Genomic DNA, 23366 nt, shown 5'->3' on the forward strand with positions numbered 1-23366 from the left:
CAATGTTTCACAATGTGGTAGGCATGTCGGGTAAATTACACATCTGGTTTCCACCGTAGGGCTCTGAACCGCCAACGGGAATGCTCGGGTGTTAGCCCCATTCTGATCCTCGCCTTGGTTTTAAACATTTCATACTTGTTCATGTGTTCCTTAGGCATTTCAGCTGCCACCTTAGCTAAGGGTTCACTGAGCTGCGACCTCAGCTCTACCATGTATTGGTCTGTAGAGATGCTGTACCCAAGGCAGGCCCTTTTGAAGTTTTATAAGAAGGCCTCAGTATCATCACCTGCCTTGTAGGTGGAGAACTTTTTGGGATGGGAAGTGGTACCTGGAGAAGGATTGCTAGGGTTTGTTGGTATATTCTGCTGAGCCTTTGCCTTCTTCATCTCCAGTACATGCTTCCTCTCTTTTTCCTTTTCCTCCTCCGTATGCTTCCTCTCTTTTTCCTTCTCCTCCAGTTCTTTGTCCCTGGCCTCCATTTCTTTTTCTCTTACCTCCATTTCTCTTCTGTGGGCAGCCTCCACTTCTTTTTCTTTGGCCGCTTGTGCATCCATCTCCATCTGCCTGAGTTCTACCAGTCTTTCATATTCCTTTTGTCTTTCCTCAGCCTCAAATCTGGCTAATTCCAGCTTCTATTGAACAGTGCAGTCTGTCATCCTAACCTCTCTGTTTTTAACTAACTTTAGAGTTAGAAAGAAGAGTTAGTTAGAGTTAGTTAGTTTTTAACTAACCTTAGAGTTAGAAAGAAAACAAAAAAAACCTTGGCTTGTAAAATTTTGCTGTACTGTCCGGATACCTATGTTCTCTGGTAGTGATTGTCAGCCTACAGAAAAATCCTTAAAAAAAATCCTAATACCTTTGTGTTCAGGTAAATAGGCAGAAAACCCCGCTAGTTACTCTTAGGTAAAAAAAAACTTCAGATCTGTGAAGACTTGTGAATTTCCCTGCAGGAGGTTAACTACCCTGCCTTTAAGTAGAGAAAACTCCAGCTCACAAAAAACAATCCCGTTTTGTCTCTGGCTCCCAAGAAGAGAAAAAAAAAACGCTAACTGCTTTCAGCTTAAAACCTGCTTTCCAGCAGCCCAAAGGAAAAAAAAATTTCCTTTTAAAATCTGTGCTTCTGGTTCCAAAACTCTCAAATTGATCTCAAAATGATTTCAAGTTAATCCCACCACTCTGCCACCATGTCAAGGTTCCTTGCCCACTCTGAATTCTACTGTACAGATGTGGAGACCTGCATGAAAACCCCCTAAGCTTATTTTTACCAGCTTAGGTTAAAACTTCCCCAAGGTACAAACTATTTTACCTTTTGCCCTTGTACTTTATTGCTGCCACCTCCAAACGTCTAACAGATATATAACCGGGAAAGAGCCCGTTTGGAAACGTCTTTCCCCCCAAAATCCTCCCAAACCCTATACCCCCTTTCCTGAGGGAGGTTTGATAAAAATCCTCACCAATTTGCATAGGTGAACACCGACCCAAACCCTTGAATCTTAAGAACAATGAAAAAGCAATCAGGTTCTTAAAAGAAGAATTTTAATGGAAGAAAAAGTAATAGAATCACCTCTGTAAAATCAGGATGGTAAATACCTTACAGGGTAATTAGATTCAAAACAGAGAGAATCCCTCTAGGCAAAACCTTAAGTTACAAAAAGACACAAAGACAGGAATATACATTCCATTCAGCACAACTTACTTTCTCAGCCATTTAAAGAAAACAGAATCAAACGCATATCTAGCTAGATTACTTACTAAGTTCTAAGACTCCATTCCTATTCTGTCCCTGGCAAAAGCATCACACAAACAGAGAGAGCCTTTGTTTCTCCCCCGCTCCAACTTTGAAAGTATCTTGTCTCCTCATTGGTCATTTTGGTCAGGTGCCAGCGAGGTTATCCTAGCTTCTTAACTCTTTACAGGTGAAAGGGTTTTTCTTCTGGCCAGGAGGGATTTTAAAGGTGTTTACCCTTCCCTTTATATTCATGACACTTATCATTAATAACTGTGCAATCCTAGTATAATATATATATATATTTCTCCTTGAGATTAAAAATCCTCAGAACTAGAGATGTACTGATCTTGCTGGAAAAGAGAACGTGTTTTTTTCAGGGCAGGAGAGGGATTAAGCCTTGATTCTCCCCACATCTTTCTTCTCCTCCTGATTTTAATTGTCCATATGTTTTATTTCATTCAACAAATCTAGCTTCCATACTATTCTGAACACCATTCTTGGCATGCAAAGGAGAGCCTGGTCATTGCTATGTCCTGGAGGTAGGGTGACTAGATGTCCGATTTTATAGGGACAGTCCCAATATTTGGGGCTTTGTCTTATATAGGTGCTTATTACCACCCCCATCCCATGTCCCAATTTTTCACAGCTGCTGTCTGGTCACCCTACCTGGAGCGTGGTGCAGACTGTGCTGGTGCGATCCACTGGTTGGTGAAAGGGGGAAGCTTAAGAGCTTAGATGATAAAGTTACAATTGAGCAACAATGATATTTTATGTGGCCCCCAAATAGCATGGAATCTGTGAGAGAATATGGAATAAATTGCAAGGGAGGTAGCTACAAAATACAGAGCCAAAGTTCAGAGGAAAATGACTGAGAAGCTGCAGAATACTGAGCATGTGACTGCATTTGAGGAAGGAGGTCAGGACACATCACAATATTTGTCAATATCCCTGCAGGCTACAGTGAAACCAGAGTTGCCAGATGGTCCATGTTTGCTTTGACAGCCCTGGGTCAGATTTATATTGTGTACTGCAAAAGTATCTATGGCTGCCAAATGCACATTTCTTCAGTGGAAGAAGCAGAGTTGCTGCTGAGAACACCCTTTATATATACTATAGCATTACAGCAAGAACTTTACATTCAGGGATTCTTGATTGCTCCAGGTTCTCTCACCCATTCCAGTGCTTTGCCACACTCCTAGTGAAATAATTTTTCCTGATATCCAACCTAGACCTTCCCCACTGCAACTTGAGACCATTGCTCCTTGTTCCGTCATCTGCCACCACTAAAAAAAGACTAAAAAAGCCCAGTTCCTTCAGCCTCTCCTGGTAAGTCATGTGCCCCAGCCCCTGATCATTTTCATTGCCCTCTGGTGGAATCTATCCAATTTCTCCACATCCTTTCCGTAGTGGGGGGCCCAAAACTGGACCCAATACTCCAGATGTTGCCTCACCAGTACAAAAAAAGGGGAATAATCACTTCCCTCGATCTGCTGGCAATGCTCCTACTAATGAAGCCCAATATGCTGTTAGCCGTCTTGGCAACAAGGGGACACTGTTGATTCACATCCAGCTTCTTGTTGACGCTAATCCCCAGGTCCTTTTCTGCAGAACTGCCATTTAGCCATTCGGTCCCCAGCCTGTAGCAGTGCATGGGATTCTTCAATCGTAAGTGCAGGACTCTGCACTTGTCCTTGTTGAACCTTACCAGAGTTCTTTTAGCCCAATCTGCCAATTTGTCTAGGTCACTCTGGACCCTATCCTTACCCTGCAGCATATCTACCTCTCCCCACAGCTTAGTGTCTTCCGTGAACTTTCTGAGAGTGCAATCCACACCATCATCCAGACCATTAATGAAGATGTTGAATAAAACTCACCCAGGACTGAGCCCAGGGACACTCTGCTTGATGCCAGCTGAAAACTAGACATCAATCCATTGATCACTACCCATTGAGTCCAGTGATCTAGCCAGCTTTCTATCCACCTTATAGTACATTCATCCAATCCATGCTTCTTTAACTTGCTGGCAAGAATACTGTGGTATACCATATCAAAAGCTTTGCTAAAGTCAAGGTATATCATGCCCACTGCTTTCCCCATATCCACAGATCCAGTTATTTGATAATAAAAGGAAGTCAGGTTGGTCAGCCATGACTTGCCCTTTGTGAATCCATGTTGACTGTTCCTGAACACCTTCCTCGCCTACAAGTGCTTCAAAATGGATTCCTTGAGGACCTGCTCTGTTATTTTTCCGGGGACAGAGGTGAGGCTGATCGGGCTGTAGTTCCCCAGATTCACCTTCTTCCCTTTTTAAAAGATGGGCACTATATTTGCCTTTTTCCACTCATCCAGGACCTCCCCCAGTCACCATGAGTTTTCAAAGATAACGGCCAATGGATCTGCAATCACATCAGCCAACTCCCTCAGCACTCTTGGATGCATTGCATCCAGCCCTAAGGACTTGTGCATGTCCAGCTTTTCTAAATAGTCCTTAACTTGTTCTTTCACACTGAGGGCTGCTCACCTCCTCCCCATACTGTGTTGCCCAATGCAGGAGTCTAGGAGCTGACCTTGTCTGTGAAGACCAAGGCAAAAAAAGCATTGAGTACTTCAACTTTTTCCACATCATCTATCACTAGGTTGCCTCCCACATTCAGTAAGGGTCCCACACTTTCCCTGACCTTCTTCTTGTTGCTAACATACCTGTAGAAACTCTTTGTGTTACCCTTCACATCCCTTGCTAGCTGCAACTCCAGTTTGCTTTGGCCTTCCTGATTACATCCTGATTGCTCAAGCAATGTTTTTATACTCCTCCCTCATCATCTGTCCAAGTTTCCACTTCCTGTAAACTTGTAAATGACTTTATCAATGACTGGGAACAAAACATAAAATCATCACTGATAAAGTTCTGCAGATGACAAAAAAATTGGGAAATGGTAACTAATGACAAGGACAGGTCACTGATTCAGTGACGTTCATCGCTTAGAAAACTAGGGGCTAGCAAACAATGTGCCTTATAATACAGCTACATGTAAACCTGGGGACAAAAAATGTAGTCCATACCTACTTCATTGGGGACTATACTGTGAGAAGTAGTGATTCTGAAAAAGACTTAGGTGCCATGGTGGATAATCAGCTGAACATGAGCTACCAGTGTGAAGCTGTGGCCAAAAGGGCTAATGCAATCCCGGGATGCCATAAGTAGGGAGTCTCAAGTAGGAGTAGAGAGGTTATTTTACCTCTGGATTTGGCACTGAGGTGAACACTCATGGAATTCTGTTTCTACTTGTGGTGCCCACAATTCAAGAAGGATGTTGATAAATTGGAGAGGGTTCAGAGAAGAACCATGTGAATGATTAAAAGATTAGAAAACATACCTTACAGTGACAGACTCAAAGATCCAAATCTATTTAGCTTAACAAAGAGAAGGTTAAGGGGTGACTGGATTACAGTCTAAGTACCTACATGGAGAGCAAATATTTAACAATGGACTCTTCAATCTAGCAGAGAAAAATATAACATGATCCAATAGATGGAACCTGAAGCTAGACAAATTCAGATAGGAAATAAACCTGTTGGAAAAGAATTTTCAGCATAGCAGAAATTTAAAGCATTCCTTTCTTTAAATTTTTAACATTTTTAACAGAGAGAGTAATTAACCAGTTGAACAATTTATCAAGTGTCATGGTGGATTCAACAACACTGATAATTTTTTAAGTAAGATTGAATGTTTTTTCTAAAAGATACACTCTTGGAATTATGTTGGGGAAGTTCTATGATCTGTGCTATACAGCAGACTAAGATCAGAATGATCCCTTCTGGCCTTTCAAAACAGAATAAATTGTCAGGAGCATACATTTTTTGTTTACAACATTCAATGTTAGGAAAAGCGTAAGACTATAAGAGCTATATTAGGTCCCAGTGACTTCAAGAGGACTATTCATGCGGTTAAACTTAAACACATGTGTAAGTCTTGGCAGGACTGGGGTTTTAGTTTGCATTATTATGTCCAGTGAAGTTTCAGATATTGTGAGTATTCTGAAGTATTCTAATAACACAAAAGTAGGAAAAACTCCATTGAATTCAGTGGTCTTTGGAACAGTCCCTAGGTGAAAATGCTATGCAGGATCACTGTTTTAAAAGCAATTATTATTCATAACCCACAAATTGGGAAAAATATGACCTGACAATAGAATACAGATGTGCAATTATGACCAGCAACTTTTGTTTGTTTGTTTGTTTTGGTGATGGGGGATGAAGCCTGAATGCACAATTATGTTGTTAAGTCATTTTTATGGTTCTTCTGAAATTATTACCAACAAGCAGGCTATGGCAGGATGTGGCTCTCATTCACAGCACTCACTCTGTGATAATATCACAACTATTTTCAACTCTCTGAGCTAATTGGAAACATCAAATCTTCTTTGCTAGAATTTAGTCATACTTCATTTAAAAGTTAAAAGCAGCTCCTGGGAGCAGGGAGCTTCATTATTCAAAACCCCTTTTATAAGCAGTGTGGTTGGAACTAGAATATTTAAAAGAGTGTTCCTAAGCTTTGCTTTAGGCCTTGCCATCCTTTTTATTCTAAGGGAGAGAACTATCATGTGCCACTTTAGGAAGAATTAGACTATTTTGTTGCCCAAGCTGCATACTGACACTGGACAGTGCAAAAAATCATCATCGTCATCATCTGAAACGTTTTTGTCAGCAGAACCATATGGGGACAAGATTTTTAAATGCTTTGTATTTTGTCAGATATAGCGTCCTGTGGCACAGTACTGAGAATTATAATACTAGCTTCAAAAATCCACATTACTGCCAATAAACCTGTGTATTTGTGGAAGAGGCACATATGTTTGCTAATGCTAGTCTGGTTGCTGCAAGTATATATTACTAAAGAGGAGCTCTCAGTTGTGTGATAGTATGAAGTGCTGAAAAATGATCTTTCTTTGTCTTAGCTAGAAAGAAAACCAAAAATAAATCATTGCAGAACCTTATTTTCCGATTGCTGCAAATACTTTACATGTATGTATTTAAAGATGAAATATTTAAAAGCAAATACCTTTGGGTTTGGTTTGCATAGGGTTGACAGTGAACCAGTCCCCGCAGATTCTCTTGGAACTCTGAGTTCAAAGTCTCCACTGAGTTGGGGCCAAGATGCCCTATAATCCTTAACACCGTGGCTGGGGAACTCCATTCTTTTTTTAATAAACAGCCCTGTTAATCTTTAAGTGAAGTTTGGAATTGAGTGTAAAATGTGCTGTGTTTTTAGGCTGCTCCTTGTTTCACCCAACCCACCTCTGTGGATGATCGGCAGTAATGGGGCTGTGCAGGAGGAGTCGGATCTATCCAAAAGTGGGGTACTTTCCTTGGTATAATCCCTAATTAAATCCACCAGGAATTACAGATGTAATTTAATATATCTGTCGGCATTAATTTATGGCAGTTCCCCCAGCACTATCTGCAACACTCTCATGGCTGATGGATTGAGGGCAATGGCAACTGGGGATATGATGCAGTCTACAGGGGAAGGTGACCATCTACACTAATATGGTCACCACTGTTACTAAATTGTGATAAACCTTGTACAAAGTATGCCTTGTGAGGTATCATTGGGAAAGTTGTAATCTGCTGAATATTATTATCTTATTATTAATTATTATTATATTATAATGTGTATATCAACATTGTGTGTGGAATTCTGAAATTTTGCTCTATGTTTGTAACTTAAACATGTTGTGTGTCTGAGAAACACCCACAGGTTAGCTCTTTAGAAATAACAAAGGAGCTGTAAACAAGGGTGTCTGCACATCATCCAACTCAGATGGCATGTAGGCATAAGTCCAAGCTAGAATTTGAAATTCATACGAAGGACTGATGGCCAAGCATATATGCCATGAAATTGCCTGACCCATAACACAGTCAGGATTTTACCAGCAAGAAGTGTCAAGATATACAAGGAGAGAACAAAGGCCCCTGGCCACCTCTTTCCTACCCCATCTCTGGACTGGTGAATTCTAACAAAGGGAAATTTTGAACAAATTACTGAGGGCCCCAAATTATTTGGGCAACCCAGAAACAAAACTATCCCTGCTATTATTTGGACTATCTGTTGCTCTGATCCAACTTTAAAGTATTTTATCTGCTTTAACTATTTAATAACTCTAATTTATTTTTCTTAGTTAATAAATCTTTAGTTTGTTTCCTAAAGATGGACTACAGCATTGTTTTTGGTGTTTGATCAGAAGTATCCATTGATCTGGGTAAGTGACTAGCCCCTTGGGTTAGAAGAACCAGTATGTGATGAATTTGGTTCTAATAACCTTTCATCACAAAGTCCAGTTTGTCCAGGTGGTAAAACGGGTCTGGGATGCCTAAGGCCATTGTCTGTGGCTTCATGGTAAAACTAATATAGTGATCCAGAAGTACACTTTTGTTACTGTCTTGGTGAAATCTAATGCTAGAATATTCCACCAGGTTGAGGTGTCTGCCCTATTTTCTGACAGTCTGTCCTGAGTTTGGCATTCTTAGCTGTGATCTACTCGAGGCACCATGACAGGGGACATCATAGGAGCATGAATTCAGAATTTTACTATGCCCCTTTTGTTACTATGGAACCTGCATGGATGTCCCTGACTGCTAGTGGATCTCCCAAGATCTATGGTTTTAAAAGTCTGAACTCAATTTTTTTCACACAACATACACTTTACCTGTAGAATTTATAGCCACAAGATATCATGAAGCCAAGAGCTTAACAGGAATTGAAAATAAGGAATGGGCATTTCTCAGATAACATGAATATCCAGAGTTACAACTGTAAGGATTAAACCTCCCCAAGAATCTTAGTAGGGATACAAATCTCATACTTCGAGCTATAAACCAGTCTCTAACTAATGGGTGTTAGGAAGAGACATTTCCTGTGGGCAGGTTATTTCATAATTGCCTACTACAGAGGTTTATTTCATAGTCTTCAGAAGCTATAGGCTGCTGTTGGACCACATAGATCATGGTTTGATCAAGTATGGCAATTCCTGTCTTCCCACAAGGGGCAACTCCACCTGCCTCTGAAAGGACTAAGCAGTTGGAAAGCACCTGAAAGCAAACTCATGAAAGTTCCCATTCTTTTTTATAGGGACAACCTTCCTAGTGACTGGACCAAAGTTATTTGCTAAAGTTGCTAATTTGGTGCCTCATCAGACAATTGGCCTTGCAAAGTCAAAAGGGGATTATTATATATGTTTTAGGTGGTAGCAAATAAGAGGTGGTTGAGTGTAGAACTTCACCAAATTCCTTGTATGTAATCACTTCAGAGTCTTTGAGGGCCAGATTAATCCCTGATCTAAATCTACTGATTTCTGTGAAGTTACACCAAGGATTAATTTAGCACACCATGATCTGGGATGAAAAGCTCTGCTCTGAATCAGGCAAAGCAAATACTTAAACTTGAGTATCCTACATCCTTGCCAGCGCCACGCCCCCTACTTCCTCAACAGAATCCCATTTTTTCAAAAGCCTTTGTTCTTGTTCCAATGTGAAATATATTAAAAAAATCAAAACCTTAAAAGCTGCCACGAAACGGAATTGTCATCCTCTAGTCAGCTCTATTCATTTCTCCTTTTTGTGCCTGTGAAACAGCAGAAGAGAATGGTGGAGTAATCACATTCTATCTGTGTCTCTGTACTGAAGCTGGACAAATTATTTCCAGTACAAATTATTTAAATAATTTAGCCTCCTTTCAGTTCATGAAGTATATGAAAAGAATGTTTGATTTTTACCAAGTCCTTTGTTATTCCATATGATTCAGTGAATGCTTTTAGCAGTCATATTTCAACCTATGGGTTGTTTACCAATACTGGCCCTAGCACTTCATATTCATTTTCTTTTCAAGTTCATTGTGCACACTGAGTGACTGGCGAACTCTCACATGGTTTGTTTTCTGACTGGATAACTCACGCTCTGAAAGAGCTTTCAAGATAGCTGCACAAACACTTTCTGCACAAGTGCTTATGCAAATTCATACTGGCTTGAATATTTACTTGTGGATACCTACTCACACAAGCATTCATGACACTTTCCCTTTCTGCAAATAATTGTGACCAAAAATTCACTTACATGAATTTTCATAAAGAGTTATGAATGCCTGGAAAGTAAATCTGCAGTTTTTATTCAAGGGAATGTTCAACTGTCAGAACTATTTTGAAAGAAAATTGGCTGTCAACAAAAATATTTTTATGCCAAATGTGTCTCCCACTGATTTTTTTTTCATAAAAAAGAATGCCCCAAAACTTAAATATTTTGGCTGAAAACCAAAATGTTCCAGACAAAAAAATAAAAATGGCAGTTGTAGATCAGATGCTTCACATCCCCTGTTGTTCTCTATGGATCGTTCTCTCTGGCTGGCTACATGTTGCACTATAGCCAGGAACTCCACAACACACTTCTCTCCATTTCAGTTTTTGGATCAAAGTTTTCAGTATTTCCCCAGGTTGTTTTACCAGTTCACATAAGTTATTGCTGTATTTGTTCTTGACTTCATTTTTATCTTTGATCTTGTAGACCTTGTTTACTTTTATGATGGGTATAACTAATTGTCTTCTTCACATAGTGCCCATTTCCTAAGAACACATGGGGTATTTTTAAGGGAGCCTCCAAAGTTTGTGTGTTGCTGTTTGCACTCAGGACTTCATATGTATGCAGGGCTTAGACTAATGTAGGGAACTTCTAAGGACTTTTAATAAGTAATTCACAATCAGAAAGTGGAAAAATCTGCTCACACACACACAATATTTGAAATTTGTTAAAGTAAGAATGCATTAAACATAAAAAACAACAACAAAAGTAAATGATCAGTAGAGCTTAAAAAGTCCTCACTAGTAAGTGCTAGGAAACCCAGCTGGTCCAATACAGTATCAAGTTAATCTACTTTCAAAACATCATTTGGAATCTTCAGCGAATCTGTCAAAGATCATCTCTTCCTCACCCTACAAATGCCCCCCCCCCACATCTCACAGATTGCATTATGGCTCCAGAAACCAATAAGCCTGGAAGCAAAGTATCTGTATCAAACATAGTATATAAGGGTCAAGACCTTAGCTTCATATTTAATCTTCTTTGCCTCACCCTGCTGGAAGAATGGCATTTCAGACACCCCTTTTAACCCCATTATTTACATTGAGTGTATTGTCTCCTGGAAATCCAAGCACGAAGGGGATCCTCTGTGTGCAGATCTCCTTCCTTCTGCATGGAAAGGGGGCTCAGCCTCAAGGTTAAGGATCTTCCAAACCCCATAGAAATGTCTCCATGGGTCAAAGGCTGTGCAGGAGATGCATCTTCTCCCTTTCAGCACTGCAGAGCTTAAGCAGAAAAATGTAGCCGAGAGTTGTATTGTTTCTTCAACCAAGTGACTCTACCAGAGATCAAAAGGTAGGCTGCTAGTGTCCAGAGATTATGTAGAGGGACAAGACCTCTGTAGAGATAGCCTGGGCCTTCTGGGGATTTTCTGGGAAGCCACAAGTTTTGGAGGTAGGCCCAAGGGTTTATTTGGTAGAACAGGACAAACTTTGACTTCCCCAACTCAAAACAGGTCAATTTGTAGGAAACTGAGGGGTAATCATCATGGAGATTTCCTCTACCAGCACCTCCTTTGGAGTCGGTGGGTAAAGACCACAAGATTGAAGTGACAACTTGATACATAAATTGTCATAAACATGATAGACATAAGACTACTGGTTTCTGCTGCAATCCAGGCCATTGAGAAAAAACAAACTGAAGGGTTGTCATAGTCTCTGTATGTTTCTCCTATTTAAAAATTAGTTTATTCAAGAAATTGGGCCAAATACTGGTCTCAATGACACTGGTGTAAACTGGAAATAGCTTACACTGAAATTAAGTTATTCTGAATTTACACTAAGTAACAAAGCAGAATTCAGCCCAATCTATTTAATTTCTACTATTTTCTTGTTATTCCTCCATGCAAAGCATAGGAAATGAGATAAAAGTTTCAATTCTCCTACTCAAGTCCCTTATGCAATTAAAATATTTTAGTCTTACAGATTTTCATTTTTTAGCTTAATCATTTATTTGAACATTTTGGATTGTTCTTATTAATATTTCCAGAGCTCCTGCCTGGCTGATGGCAGTTCAGAAGTTCAAGAAGCCATGCATTAGTCTTTTCAGCTGCTGTTTACCTCTTCTATTTTGGAGTGAACTATAGTAATACAGACAGCAACTGGGACCTTGTTGGCTTTATGGAGGGTTTAGTCTGAGGAAAAAAATCTGTTCCCCCCACCCCCCATTTAAGATATCTGAAAATCTGCTACCAGCCATTATTTTGATGAAACCAAAGGCCTGTTTAAAAATAAACCTACAGCTTTAAAATCTGCAACCCATATCAACTTATGTATTCTTATTATATCACTCTCTACCAAAAGATGTGTTTATTTGTTTTCCAAACCTTCATCTAGTTCAAATATTTATCAGGTTATAACTTTTTCACATTGCAGAAGCAAAGGTAAATTCAATTTTCATGTGTACTATTGACATATGCAAACAGATCTGTAAAGATATTGCAGACAGTAATATGAAAGGTATGGCCCCAATCCTGCAAACACTTAAGCATTTGCTTAGCTAAGCATATGAGTATTCCAGCTGAAGTCCTCAGTGAGACTACTGAAAAGCTTAAAACTAAGTACATGCCTAAGTGCTTGAGAATTGGAGCCTGAACAATTTATTGAAATGTGCACTAAGGCCCAGGTCCTGCAGACACTGAAACACATATTAAAGTTAAGCACATACACAGATTTTAGCAGGATCAAAGTCTAGGATCCCAATTCAGGAAAGCTAATTTATGCATATGTTTAAGTCATTCTTGATCAGAAGAGCCCTTCAGCATATGCTTAACTTTAACATGCCAGACTTGCTTCAGTTAAGTGCATGCTGAAGTGTTTTCCTGGATAAGGTTGCTTCCCTGAATCGAAAGCTAAGGTTCAAATTCAGGACAGTGTTTCAGCACATGCTTAATAATACATATACAATTAAGTCCCATTCATTACACAAAGTTAAGGGCCCTTCCTAAATAGGGGATACTTACTGAATCAGGGCCAACATCTGCAAATTTTATTCATGTTTTATCTGCATTATATTGTGCACAAGTAAATAATCACAGTACAAAAAAATAACTCGTTTGTCTTAAAAAGCTCATTGTTGACTAACTTTTTTGAACTCTTTCCATTTTAAAATACCGTGTGTGATGCTACCAACAGTGACACAAGAGCATGAGTACAACCTCACAACAGACTAACAAGGGCATAAATCCAAGTTGGTTGTGAGTTCTAAACTTAGATTTCACCAACTAGCTCCACTAAGTGCAAACTCCGTAGGCACTTTAACAGCCTTAACACTGAGTCATGGACAATCTCCTAGGTAATCCAGTCTATCTTGCTACCCATGTTAGTGTATCTGTGTGATAGATGGCCCTTTACACCAAGAATCACAGGAATATTCAGGTTACTCCTAATCCTCAGGGACCAGTCACTCACCCCAGCTCAATTGCGCTTTGGGTCTCACACCAAAGACACGCTTGTAGCCAATCCTATAGTAAACTATATGAAGATTTATTAAATAGGAAAAGGAAATTAGAGAGTTATTTCCAAGGTTAAAGGAAGCAAACATAGACACATGAATGAATTACAGTCTTAGGTTTCAAAAAGTAATACACGCTTCTATAATCAGCAAGCGCTATTTGCCCTTTAGGGCTAACCCAGGCTAAGTAGCTGGAGATCTATTACTTATGCCTAGAAACCCAGAGTCCAAGCAGCATAGAGATCCTTAGGTCCTTGTTTTGGGGTTTTATCCCCCTCCTGCCATGTGCTTTGAGCTGCAAACTCAGCTGATGGAATGAGTTCACTCGCAGGGACTTCACAAGGAGGAGAAAAGAGCAATAAGAGTCTTCAGTCCTTTTGTTGACAGTTTCTCAATCCAGACGTAAAACAGTTTTCAGTTGTAAGAGCCAACCATAGCCATCTGCTGTTGATGGGTCTCCTGTTTCAGGAGAGGTGTAACAATTTCTGTAGAAAAGCAGCTCTTTAAATTAATTAAAGTCCTTCTCAGAGGACATGGATCAGCCAGCATTCACATCGCACTCCCCAACAGTACCCAGCCCAAGCTGGGATAGCTAATGATCCACTCAGTGGATCAAATTCAGTGATGAATCCTGATCACATGCCACCTGAGGCACATTGTGCATATTCTAAGAAGAAGACGTCCTTCTCCTGTCACAGAGGCTCCCAATACACCTTCTCAGGTGTTACATTACAATCAGAATGCGGATAAATGTAAGTAAAGATTAATGCATGCAGCAACTCACAAGCATTCAATAGAGTTTAAACACTACACACTTTCTTATAATTCTAATACCTCTTCTATCAATATTAACTATCAAGTGAACCAAACAGATTCCAGCTATATATCTGTCAGTGTTCAGTTGAAACATAGGGTCGTTGGCATGAGCTGGCATGTGGTCTGCCAGTGTCACAATTTGGTAATGCTAAAGTCCATGAGTAGAATTACTGATTGTCTGAGTATTTTTGCCATGTTTTTCCCCTTGATGATGAGAACTGAGAAATTTTGCTGTGCTTTTCAGGGATCTTCTCAAATATCCTTGATGCTATTTGTTGATTTTCTGAGCTAAAAATATATATGTTACTCTTATTTTATTTTATTATTCATCTTAACATTTATTGTTATGTGATAATTCATGTAACAATCCACTAAGATTTAACATTTTAATATAATTCAAAATTCAATGTTATTCAATATGAAAAATTAAAGTAAAATCCTGTATTAAAAATATGACACCAAAAGTATGTTTTTAACAATGCTTGGGGAAAAAAAATCAAACATATTGATGAATAGTATAGTGTTCTAAATAATTATTTTTTATTATTAAGATAGAATTTATTTCAATGTTACTTTATAAAAGATGATACATAATAAACATTGAGTGCCGCTCAATGGAGAGTTACATGGAGCGTTTTGAGTGCTCAAAACAAACAGCTCATTGTTGACCCTGCCGAGGAACCACCGGGTTTTGATTTATGTCAGAAAGACTGGTGCTGATTGAATCACATCAGGACATCTCATGGGAGATGTGAACAAATCCTTTTTAAATGGAAAATGAGGTAAAAACCTGTATGCGACTGTGGTCACCAGGCACAAACAATGGAGCACATCATATCTGAGTGTCCCCTTCCATTCTTTTGATGCGGCCTGGAGGACATTCAGCAGTTCACTGCTGCAGCAATGTGCTGGCTATCAAACCTGGATATAAATTTGGAGTCATTGCTACTTACCCATGCCATACAAAAGAAGTACAGCTCAAGATTTAGTTGAATTTTGGTATACTTTTTTGTTTTCCTTATCTGGTACAAATCAGCATCAGTATCTTCTGTATTTGTACCCTATTTGGGACTGCATGCTTGTATTTTTGGATCAGCAACTCCAACTCCCCTTTCCATCCTAGGAAAGGAGTGGATGATTGGGTCAGCTGGGGAAAGGCCATCCCTTAGGATCCTGGTCAGAGGGAGAGCATGCCTTCTGTCAACAGTCCCCCTTTTCCTCCCTACCACCCCACTGGGGATTGTGTGTGGGAAGTGCAATAAAGAGTAGAGTGGAGTCTCTGCCTCTCCTTTGCAGGTCATTGGCCAGTTCTCGGGGGCATGGAAGTTGCTGATTGGATCAAGCAAATTTCGACCCACTCCCTGCCACTTTTGTGTTTAAGCATTCTGGGAATGCTGCTGTGGAAAATTTGCTCTACCAGCTTTGATCCATAGGTGATCTAGTTATCAGAGCCTGATTACTAGGGTTGCTGTAGTTCTAAACAGATCATCTATTTGGTGAGGAAGAAATTTCTCTTTCGGCAAGATTTGCAAAATGTCTAATGTGTTTTTTTATCTTCCTCTCAGCACCCAAGAGGCATGGCAGGTGGGGAGAGGAAGAATAAGAGATAGTACAACATATTAAATTTTTTAAATGGTGGGGGTAATACTTGTTAATAAATATCATAATAACTTGGTACCAATGTGTCCAGTGCAGGTAACAGGTTGCAAATGGTCAGCTCTCGGGGTAGCCCTGAGCATAGGGCTCGGGGGACTTGTGGACCCTGTGAAACTGCAGGGTGATGGGAATCTTAGATTCTCAGAGACTGGCCTCCCCCATGCTACACCCTCATTCCTTCTCACAAGGGAGGGTGATGGGATTCAGCAGAGGGCTTAATCATGAATTTGGTAGCTAAGGGAGACAATCCTCATTCGTTGGTTGTATGGCATGAGACCATTTATGAACTGGGCCCAATTAATGACTGGTAGTTTGAAGAAAGGTCTGCTATTGATCTTAATAAACATGCAGCATGACACTTTAAATCAGTGGTGGGCAACCTGCTGCCCGTGAGCTGCACCCAGCCCATCAGGGTAATCCACTGACAGGCCATGAGACAGTGTTTACATTGACCCACCACTTCCCGCAGCTCCCCTTGGCTGTGAACAGCGAACTGCGGCCACTGGGAGCTGTGGGTGGCCATGCGTGTGAACAGTCAATGTAAACAGTGTCTGATGGCCTGCCAGTGGATTTCCCTGATGGGTCGTGGGCCGCAGGTTGCCCACCACTGCTTTAAATCCATTTATATGTGTATGTCTTCATGTTTCTGATTAACAACTGCAACGCTGCCCTCCTTGACTGACTATTCCTTGTCTAGTGTTTTATTGCCCCCATCTAGGTTTCCAATTCTCCCAATATGAGTCTTATGGTAATTGGTATTTTCCTGAAAGCCCCCACCTCCTGGAGACATGTGACTACATGAGATTCTCAGTTTTCATTTAATAGTTTCTAGCCCTCATGGTTGCAGAAGAAAGTTTGAATACATGAAGGTAAATAAAAAGAAGCAAACATGTAGTTTTTAAATTGTCACAATTTTTTGAGGTCTGACTCATGATTTTTGAATGTGTGGGCTGGCCGTACTGCTCTCCCCTTTGCTCTGCCTATTCTTCCACTCTTATACACCCATTTGTCAATTTCTTGCATGACCACCTCTATGCTTTCCTCCAGGCAGTCCGCTATGCATGGTGCAACCTCCCTGGGGGTTCCTTTTCCATGTCCCATAGTACCCTGACCTTATGTAGGCCCTTCTTAAAGACTGACTTCCATCATGGTGCTTCCTAAATTGAGTTGTACATAAATTGCCTATTTTTTTCTCCTTCCCTGAACATATATATATACTTATTGTGCCTCGGGTACCACCTCTGCAAGATTTACACAAATGCTTAACTTTATCAAGTTCAATGGAATTATTTACATGCATTCAATACTAATTCTATTGCTACTAGTATGATGTTTATGCGCTTGTGTGTGGTAAGCTCAGATACAATGAAAAGTCATCTATATTGGAGTAGTATGAGAGTCCCAAATTATGATACTGTACTGCAATATGTAAATTGCAATTCCAGTTCCAATGAAACTTATTTATTTGTTTGTTTATTTATGCAGTCTGTGACCTATTTCCCTAGGCTTATGTACACAGAATTCTTTAAACAATATAATATTAGTTGGGTGGTATCAAGTTAAATATAATAAAGTCAAACCCAAATTTAAGTGTAAAAAGATCACAACCTTCTAATCACCTCCCATGGTCTGCAGTGGTTCTGTGGTGCCCTTGCCTCAGTTTCCTCAGGGGCTGTCCTGCTGCAGGGGCTGCTCATGGCCCCTTCAAAAGTCCATACAGTCTAGAAATTCCAAACATTCCCCTTCTGGGGTCCAATTTATTAAGCCCTGCACAGAGTCTTTCAAAATAGAACTCAAACCTGCACAATCTTCACCTCAGTTCAAGATGGGCCAGCCTCTCCTCCCTGAGGATCTGTCCTCTCTTTGAAGTTCCTTTCAGAATTCAAACACAAACAAGCACTTCTGCCTGGTTCTCTGCTGGGCCCACTTCTTCTTACCTGAGAATTTGTTTTCTCTGAGTCTCCCAAGTCTTCTTCTTCTAACAGAGGAGTCTCACAGATCCCCTCCTTGGGATTGTGCTTATTCCCATCAATTTCCCTCAGCTGGCCACTCATTGTTAATCTTACTCCTTCTGGGGTTGGGAGAGGTCATCAGGCAGCTCTCCTTCTCTGCTGGTGCCTTTCCCCCAACCCCTGTTGACTCAGACTCCTGCAGGAGCCATAAAACTCCCATCTGCAGGGACCTGCCAATATCCACCTTCTCCTTCTGTGTCTCTTTCTTATATACCTTAGGTCTGATTCAGCCACCTGAGTTGTCTATCACATGATAGCACCATAGGTGCTGGAACTAGAGGTGCTGGCATGCTGCCGCACTTCTCTGGCTTGAAGTAGTAATAGCAACCCAAATACATGCTTCCCACATTCAGCATCCCGGCTATAATTTTTTTTTTCCAGCACTACTGGATAGCACTCATTATTACTTGTCCTCTCCACCTTGGGAAGTCAGCTAAAATTGTCACAGGTAGACTGGAGCCTCTCTCTCCTTAAAGGGCCCAGCCACCCTACGATGCATACTATATGTGCCACCATCTGAGACAGTGTGGCTTCCCAGTCTGTTAGCAAGCTTATTCTTAGCTTCAGGACACAAACACTAGTTCCATTGCCATGAGCAAGATGTAATGCTAAAAAAAGGACAGCAAAGAGTGCTCTATGCCATGTTGTACCAACTTGCTACATAGAATCCTATGCTGTACCAAGTCCAATTCCTCATGAAGTAGAAGTAAGGACTCTGCTCTCTACATGATAAACGACAAAAGTTGTGAATATTAAGAAATAATGACAGCCAAGCCATTCTAAAAAATACCCACGTTTTTCATATTGGTTCCAATCCAGAAAAGCACTAAAATCAAAAGCACATACCTTGTTGGATTATGGGCTAATTGAGCATCACCTCATACAGGAAAAATAAAACACAGTCAGAAAAAAAACTGCAGATGAGTCACACAGCTGCTAATGTAACAGTAAACAAAATGCTCAAGCTGTACAACAATAACATTTATAAAACATGGCAAAAGATTGGTTAAGAGGGAGACAGGAGATGCATGACAGGAGATGTAGACTGCTCCCTGCTTTGTGTTCCCACACTATTTGAAGGAGCAATTGTTTAATTGTCATCCTTTTTTTGGTGTGGGCAGTTGGAGTGGCTATTCGGAAGGCTGATGAACACAGCAGACTTGATAAGACAACTAGTCTAGGAAACCCACAACTTTTCTAGGGCATCACTACCAAAAATGGCTAGGCACATACTCTATGAGCAGTGGAACTGGTAAAACATAAGGGAACCAAAGTGCTACAACTTGTTTATGTCACATGTTAGTGAGCAACCATCACATCATAACAACTTTTCATCATTACTTTTGTGGCATGGCTTTATAAAAAATACTACTACATTCTTCAGGAATGGTGCAAAACGTATTTCACAAACATTAAAGTAATGTCTTGCACAATTGCTGTTAAAAACTAGTGTGTGTGTGGTACAAAGGTACATCAGAAATGGTGAATGGCTCTGTGTCCCCCCACCAATCCTCTCACCATCGAGTATTCCTGAACTTTCAAGTGTTAAGAATTTAAGTGAAAAAGATAAAAAGGAGAAGCAGAGTAACAAGTTGCTGATTTGAAATCTTTACTTACTAAAAACAGTGTTTTAATTACTTTCATATTGAGCTCCATGTAAGTTGTTTAGTGAGCTACAACATATGTTATGCAAATAACAACAGAAACTATTGTTTTCATAGAACATGCCTAAAACTCATTAATATGACAGAATTTCTAATTCCAAACTTGGTCTCACTTTAATCTTTATCTAAAACCTGTAGGAAATAATTTAATTACAACAGCATTATACAGTAACTGTAGCATTATACAGCAACAGATAGTTCAGTTTTAAAGGTTTTTCAATTAAGAATCTTAAGGGCTTGTGCTGCATTTACATATATGAGAAATCTATATTTTATATTTAGTTTCTATAGTATTTTATGTTTTGAACATTATACAAAAAACAACAATGTAATTGTGGAAAAAGAACAAACTGTCAATGATAAATAAAGCCTAACTCGCTGGAAGTGTATGTTAAATCTTAAATATATTATTATATGTAGACAATGTCTGATAACAGCTTGCTGCCTCAAAGGAGAATAAGGCCTTGTCTACATTAAAGGGAAAAGTCGATCTAAGCTATGCAATTTGAGTTACATGAATAGCATAACTCAAATCGACGTAGTTTAGATCTACTTACCGCAGGGACCACACGATGTGACATCTTACTCGACTCCACTTACTCTTCTCCATCAGGTGGAGTACAGGAGTTGACGAGAGAGCGATCGACCGCTTAGGCATTGATTGCCGCAGCATCGATTCTCTGGTAAGTGTAGACAAGCCCTAAGTTATGACAAATGTGGTTCTCATCAGTCAGTGGCTGCCGTAAAATGGAGGAAAGAATCCTACCTAACTTTAATCTGTAGGATATTTCTCAATTTGATGTTCAGGGGATTTACATGTAGAACTCATATTACTAAACCAACCCAAACAATGAAATTTAGATCACAGTCATTGTATCAGTAGCTTTTGTTGATTTTGTTGCACTTTTCAACATGGGCCAAATGTCATTGTTTAGTTATGTCAATGGAAATAGCGTACTCATCTGAAGGAAAAATATGGCCCATGTGCTGTATTGTAGCATGTCAAACACAAAAAATCTGGAATGAGAAGAGAACTTCACAGGGGCATACAGTGCTATACAATCTCTGATGAACATGTGTAGTACTTTTGAATCTGTTTCTCAGAGACAGAATATTTCTAGATGCAAAGAAACAAGCATTTAAACAATAGATTTGAAAGGGACAATTCAAACACATTGTACTGTTGTTTTGCAGTTTAATTTTAAATACTTCTTCTAGCTCATTTAATGCCCCCTGGTATTGCTTCATATGAAGCATATAGAAATATGGGGGGAGGAGGCAAAAGTGGAGTTTAAAATGTTTAAGTACATCCTTCAGAATAAGAACTTGGGAACTATATTTAAAGGCTAAAATGTTCATTTTTGAATTACTACAAAGGTTACCTTCATTTGCATACACATTTGTGATACCTTACCATACTGTAATTTTACATTAATGGATCCATAAAGTCTTGAAAGCCTGCATTTACATATCAATCACAGTCCAGTATAATCCAACACCAAAAGCTAACACCAATCACTGGAAGAAGCAGTAAAGTCCTTCTGGCATTTCTGGAATTTCCCTTTTAGATGACTAACCCCTTCTCTGCTGTACAGTTTTACAAGTACACATCCAAAATAATAGCACCCATAAGGTACATATGTGCATATGTTAGTCTCCTTGACTTCTTTAGAAATAATGGCTTTTTCTTAAAATACCCAGGTTCAACACTTGTGAAGTTAGCAGAGTGGAAATATATTTGAATTTAAAAATAAATCTTGAAATTAGATAAACCTTTCCAATACCATGCATAGTAAATTCTTCCATCTCCAAGAGATTGTCATACCAGAGAAACAGAGGTCCATGAAAAGAAAGCTTCACAAAGAAGCATATGATTAGCTTTCTTATTCAGATTTTTGAAAGACTATAGTCATTGTATATTAAACCTACTGCAGCTTATTGCAGTGTTAAATATCTTTTAGTGCTGGCACTTTATCCCCTGCTCTCACATTTGTAAACCTTTCTATTTCTTAATATCCCCCTTGTTTGACAGTGCATTCTAACCTCTGACACCAGGAAGTCAGTCAATAAACCCACAGTACTTTGATCTGCAGGATTATGGGATTTCTTTTCATGCAAAGGGAAACATCAGGGTAAGCAAATAAAAAACAAACAAACCTGGAACAGAAGAGTTTCAGGGCTAAAAAGAAACAATTCTAAAGTATTTGCCGTACTGACCCTACTGTACAATCAAAGCTCTTAACAGGATGGAAGAAATATAAATTAAAGGTAGAAGGTCCATTTTATAAAGCATTTTTATATCATTTCTAGTTTAATCTTTTAATTATTTTTATAATTATGTGTTTATTATTCATTTATTATTTTCATTTATGAATTATTAGTACAATGCCAACAGTATGGTAGGTGCTTTACAGACAGATATGGAGGGGGATTCTGCTCTTCAGAGTTTTCAGTGTAGATCAGTGGTGGGCAACCTGCAGCCTGCAGGCCACACGCAGCCCATCAGGGTAATCCACTGGCGGGATGCCAGACAATTTGTTTACATTTTCATGGCTGCCTGCAGCTTCCAATGGCTGCAGTTCACCGTTCCCGGCCAATGGGAGCTGTGGGAAGTGGTGCGGGCTACAGAGACATGCTGGCCGCCACATCCCGCAGCTCCCATTGGCCAGGAATGGTGAACCGCGGCTACTGGGAGCTGAAAGTGGCTATGCAAATGTAAACAAACTGTCTGGTGGCCTGCCAGCAGATTATCCTGATGGGCCACAGGTTGCTCACCACTGGTCTAGATAATTATTCACATAAGAAAACACATTTGCTGATTTTTTTTTTTTTCAAATTTGCTTCCTGTGTAGTCCAGGGCTAGATTATTTGGGAGTTACTTCCACAAACCTGGGTCTTTGCACATACCCTAGTGTACAAAAGTACCCAATATACCCTCAGACAACCCTCACCCCTGATCAAAACAGAAGTATATTCAGTATGCATTGACAAAATTATGTGCTGGACAAAATGAGCAGGTTCTTGCATGTGGCTCTAAGACCCCAATTCAGGAAAGCAATTAAGCATTATTTTGGCCTACACTTAAGTGCCATTGAGGACAAAGTTAAAGTTAAGAACTTGCTTAAGGTCTTTCCTGAATAAGGATGGACTTAAGCATTTGCTTAGGTGCTTTTGCTAATTGGGGCCCAATATGTTTCTTTAGTTGAATACTTGGATGAGCACCATTTAAAGCTAGTTAAATGGATGCAATTTCTAGTTGGAGATATTTCTTCCCAGGCTCATTGTAGAATAGCTACCCTGTATTGTCTTAATAAGTTACTCAGAATGCCAAATCAGGCAGGATGCAAACAAATATCCACTCAGATAGGAACAGAGACAATATGCTGCCAGTTCTTCTGATTGGCAATCTGAGGGCTTCTCTTCACTATCAAGGTAAGACGACCTAAGTTATGCTATTCCAGCTACATAAATAATGTTGCTGGAGTCAACGTAGCTTAGGTCAACTTGCCCCAGTGTCTTCACTGTGCTGCATTGATGGGAGACACTCTCCAGTCGACTTACCTTACGCTTCTCGTGGAGTACCAGAATTGACTGGAGAGTACTCTGCCATCGATTTAGTGGGCCTGCACTAGACCCACTAAATCAACACCGACATCAATTGCAGCAGCGTCGATTTCCCCAGTAGTGAAGACAAGCTCTCAGACTCTGTGGAGAGGAAGGGAAGGATGACAAAGAGAAAGCAGAAATGATGGTCATATCCAGCATACAAAATATAGCTAAGGATCCAACTTTACAAGTGTTTCATATGTTTAACAAACGGACAATGCTAATCTTTTGAAGATGACATGAAGGGGAATTTGAGAGTCAAAATCATTTTAGCCAAGCCTTAGCTAGCTGTAATTTTTAGGATGA

This window comes from Dermochelys coriacea, chromosome 2, assembly GCF_009764565.3.
Source record: "Dermochelys coriacea isolate rDerCor1 chromosome 2, rDerCor1.pri.v4, whole genome shotgun sequence".
Classification (NCBI taxonomy): Eukaryota; Metazoa; Chordata; order Testudines; family Dermochelyidae; genus Dermochelys; species Dermochelys coriacea.